This window comes from Carcharodon carcharias, chromosome 35, assembly GCF_017639515.1.
Source record: "Carcharodon carcharias isolate sCarCar2 chromosome 35, sCarCar2.pri, whole genome shotgun sequence".
In the NCBI taxonomy this organism is placed as follows: Eukaryota; Metazoa; Chordata; class Chondrichthyes; order Lamniformes; family Lamnidae; genus Carcharodon; species Carcharodon carcharias.
In genome coordinates this window covers 5,248,830-5,253,603 of record NC_054501.1, presented here as the reverse complement: position 1 = coordinate 5,253,603, position 4,774 = coordinate 5,248,830, and the positions used below count along the sequence as shown (strand labels likewise).

Here is a 4,774-nt window from a genome sequence, read left to right as displayed (position 1 = left end):
CCTCTCTCTCTCTGTGTCTCTCTCTCTGAGTCTCTCTGTCCTTCTCTCTCTGTCTCTATCTCTGTGTCTCTCTCTTTTTGTCTCTCTTTTCCTGTGTCTCTATCTCTCTCTCTTTCTCGGTCCCTTTCTCTATCTAACTCTCACTTTCTGTCTGTTTGTCTGTCTTACTCTCTCTCTGTCTCTCACTCTCTTTCTCTGTTTGCCTCACTCTCTCTTTCTCTCTATCTCACTCTCCCCAACCCCGTTCAACCTGCCCACTCCCCAACATGAGCTTTTGAAACTAAACCTGCCTGACTGCTGTTGAGCCTCTGTCAGGTCGTTGATGTTTTGTTGACCAGCAGGTGGCAGCGTTTCCCACAATTTCAGATTGGGCAATGTACAGGAGGAGGCCATTCAGCCCATCGAGGCTCAAGGGCCTGAATGAGCCTCCTCCTGTTCCTGTGTAACAGTCTTGAGAGAGGGGCTGGATTGCCTCCTCCTGTTACTGTTTGCAGAGAGGTGTACACACACACACACACACACACACACACACACACACAATATACCACTGACTGAAACAATGTTTAATTTTATTGAGTACACACAAAACATCATAAATACGCAGGCAGATTCTCTGGCATCAGCTCGATGGGCCGAAGAGCCTGTTATTCTCTAACGACTGTTGTTTCGCTAACCAACACCACGATTTAAAGACATTTTCGCGCCACGATTCACAAGCGGGTTTCACGTTGAACCACGAACATGATATCAGCGGCCCCCTCTACATCCCGGACACAATACACGAGTAGTTACAGACCAGGGTGGGCCCAGCTGCTTCCAGAATTTCCCCACAACCTCAGCCAACCTCGGTACTCCCCTGTCGCGCTTCGGAAGGCACTACCATGGTCAACGCCTCTCCTGTGCCATCCCCCCAAACCCCAACCCCAGCAACTACCCCTCAGCTATTTGCCCACAGCGTGCATCACATTGCCATTGAACGACTGTGCGTTGCTTTCACTATAAATGCACGCTTCTTGCCCTACCAGTGTGCATGAGGTTGTGGGGGGCGTGGGAGGAGTGAGTGAGGGAGGAATCTCTCAATGCCCCACCCAACAACCCCTCCAGAAAAGTGCCAGGTTTGTAAAGCTCACAAGTGGCCTGAAGGGGAGAATGGAGAGAGATTATGGCTGCTCATGGAAATCTCTGTTGGAGGGTCAGTACTGAGGGAGCGCCGCACCATCAGAGGGTCACTGCTGAGGGTGAAACTTTGTAATCTGGGAGGCCATTCAGCCCGTCTCAAGCCTGTTAGACAGGAACAGGAGGAGGCTATTCTGCCCCTCGAGCCTTCCTCGATTCAACCAGATCACGGCTGATCCGCATCTTAACTCCATCCGCTGCCCTCGGTTCTGTAATCCTCAATCCCCCCCTTACCCAGAAAAATCTCCCAATCTCAGGTTGGAAATTTAAAATTGACCTCCCCCCATCTCAGCCTCGATAGGCTTATCGTGGGGAGGGAGTTCTCCATTTCCACTCCACTTTGTGTCAAGTGCTTCCTGACATCACCCCTGGCCGCCTGGCTCCAACTTTGATGTTCTGCCCCCTCATTCTGAGTTCTCCCGCCCTCTCCAAACACATAATTTTAAACCCCTCATTCTTCGATACTCAAGGAAATACTATCTTGGACTGTGTGACCCGTCATCGGAATTTAACCCTCTCAGACCCAGGTCGTTCTGGTGATTCTGCACTGCAATTCTGAAGTGCTCTCTCTCTCTCTCTTTCTCTGTCTCTCTCTCTCTCTCTCTGTATCTCGGTCTCTCTCTATCTCTCTGTGTCTGTCTCTCTCTGTATCTCTGTCTCTCTCTGTCTATCTCTCTCTCTCTATCTGTTGCTCTCTCTCAGTGCCTTTCTCTCTGTCTCTGTCTCTCTCCCTCCCTATCTCTCTCTCTCTCTATCTCTCTGTCATTCCCTCTATCACTCATTCTGTTGCTGTCTCTGACTCTCTCTCTCTCTGTCTCTCTTTCCATCTATATCTCTCTCTCTCTATCTCTGCATCTGTTTCTTTTTGTCTTTCTTTTCCTGTGTCTCTTTCTCTCTGTCTCTTTCTCGGTTCCTCTCTCTATCTCTCTCTCACTTTCTGTCTCTCTCTGTCTGTCTCAGTCTCGTTCTTTCTCTCTCTGTCTCTCTCATCTCTCTTTCTCTGTTTGGGTCACTTTACATTTCTCTCTCTCTTGGTCTATTTCACTCGCCCTGTCTCACACTGTCTGTCTCACTCTCTGTCTCTGTCTCTCTATCTCTCTCTCCCCCTTTCCTCTGGCCTGCATTATACACCCCACTCTATAAGTATTTGCAATGCCATGACATACAAGGGTGTGGGCCTAGTGCTGGAAAATGGGATTAGAATAGTTCGGTACTTGTTTGACCGACACAGACTGGATGGGCCGAAGGGCCTTTTTCTGTGCTGTAGACCTCTATGTCTCTGTGACACATCATTTGCCTCTCCATTGCCCTCTCTCAACCCAACACAAACCTTTGCCTCAACTCTTTCATCACATCCCTCTCTCTCTCTCTCTCTCCATCCTTCAGGATGAGACATTAAACCTGAGGCCTGCGTCCACCCCCTCAGGTGGGCATAAAAGATCCCCCAGCCCCTATTGGAAGGAAAGCAGGCTGGTGGGGGGTGGGTGGGGTTTGGGGGAAAGAGTTCTCTCTGGTGTCCTGGGCCCAAAACGTATCCCTCAGCCAACAGCACGAAAAGGAACAGATGACCTGGATCATCGTGTGACATCGGCTGCTCGTGGGATCTTCCTCTGCAGCAAAATGCCGATCTCTTTCCCTATAAGAGTGACCCCACCTGCAAAGGTGCTTCATTGGCTGCGAGGCACTTGGAGGTGTCTGCTGGTGTTGAAAGGCGCTATATAAACGCACGTCTTTCTTTCGCTGTGGTCAGTCTTTACTTGTCTCTCTCTCTGCCTTCGATAAGGGGGGAATTGGATAAATACTGGAAGGGGAAAAACGTGCAGGGTTATGGGGGAGAGAAAGAGCCATTGGCGTCGGGGAGGAAGAGTGTGGGGCTAATTGGACAGCTCTTTCAAAAAGCCAGCACATGCATGAACGGCTGAATGGCCTCCTCTTAAGCTGTGTGCTTCTGTGTACGAACGCCTCCACCTCTCCATCTCCCACCCCCGTTCAACTTGCCCACCTCCCCAACATGAGCTTTTGAAACCGAACCTGCCCGACTGCTGTTGAGCTTCTGTCAGGTCGTCGCTGTTTTGTTGACCAGCAGGGAGCAGCGTTTGCCATAATTTCATACTGGGTCATCCACAGGAGGCCATTCAGCCCCTTCGAGGGTCAAGGGCCTGAAGAGGCCTCCTCCTGTTCCTCTGTAACAGGCTTCAGAGGGGCTGAATGAGCCTCCTCTTCTTCCTGTGTTACTGACTCGAGAGGGGCTGAATGGGCTTCTCCTGTTCCTAAGTTTGAGAGAGGGGATGAATGGCCTCCTCTTGTTCCTGTGTAACAAACTCAAGAAGGACTGAATGGCCTCCTCCTGTTCCTCTGTAACAGGCTCGAGGGCGGGTCTGAATGGCCTCTTCCTGTTCCTGTTTGCAGAGACATTAACACACAAAATATACCACTGACTGAAACAATGTTTAATTTTATTGAGTACACACAAAACATCACAAATACGCAGCTAGTTTCGACACCATAATTTAAAGGCAGTCTCGTGCACGATTCACAAGAGAGTTTCACATTGAACCACGAACATGATATCAGCGGCACCCTCTACAGCCTGGACACAATACACGAGTATTTACAGACCAGGGTGGGCCCAGCTGCTTCCAGAATTTCCCCAGAACCTCACCCAACCTCGGGCCTCCCCTGGCGTTCTCCCAAAGGCACTGGCATGGTCAACGCCTCTCAGGTGCCATCCCCCACACCCAACCCCACCAACTACCCCTCAGCTATTCGCCCACATCGTGCATCACAAAGCAATCGAAAAACTGTGCGTTACTTTCCCCTTAAATCCATGCTTCTTCCCTTATCAGTGTGCATGAGGATGTGGGGTGGCGTTTGGGAGGGGAGTGAGGGAGGAATCTCTCCATGCCCCATCCCAACACCCCCTCTAGAAAAGTGCCAGGTCTGTAAAGCTCGCAGGTGGCTTTAAGGCAAGAATGGAGAGAGAATGTGGCTGCTCAGGGAAATCACTGTTGGAGGGGCAATACTGAAGGAGCTCTGCATTGTCGGAGGGTCAGGGCTGAGCTGTGCTGTATGAGGGTCTGTGCTGAGGGAGCACCACACTGTAGGAGGGTCAGTGCTGAGGGAGAGCCGCACTGTCGGAGGCGCCGTCTTTAACGATGAAAAAGGGAGACGAACACAGGTTGTGCAGATCGAGTTCGCTCCGGCCCAGGGGCCAATGTTCACTGACCAGCCAGCCACTGCTGACAGAGCGATCAGGCGAGGTCCCCATCAGTCCTTAAAGTTCCTCCTCCTTCCATACGGTGACAAGCAACAGAGTGTGTTCATGTCCGGTCTGTCTGCTCCCTACTGTCTCTCTTGGCTGGTGCTTCACTCGGAGTCTTCCCCCGGGCTCCAGAGGCCCACGCTTTTCGGTCTGGTGATGACATTCTGCACCCACGGGTGGGCACAGTATCTGATTCGAGGGGGGCCGGTTCGGAGGGTTGCATGGAGTAGGCACCATCGGATCAGCTCCTGCACTCTGCAGGGGGAGGCAAGTAGTCTGTTAAAAATTGCATAGCAGGAGAAATGAATGTGAGAAAGAGAGAGAGAGACTGCAGAA

The 4,774-nt window shown here is 51.3% G+C and overlaps 1 pseudogene; it reads right to left on the bottom strand.

The window, feature by feature from the left end:
• Positions 1 to 1,126: 1,126 nt before the first annotated feature.
• Positions 1,127 to 4,774, bottom strand: part of LOC121272782 — a 14,774-nt pseudogene continuing 11,126 nt past the window's right edge.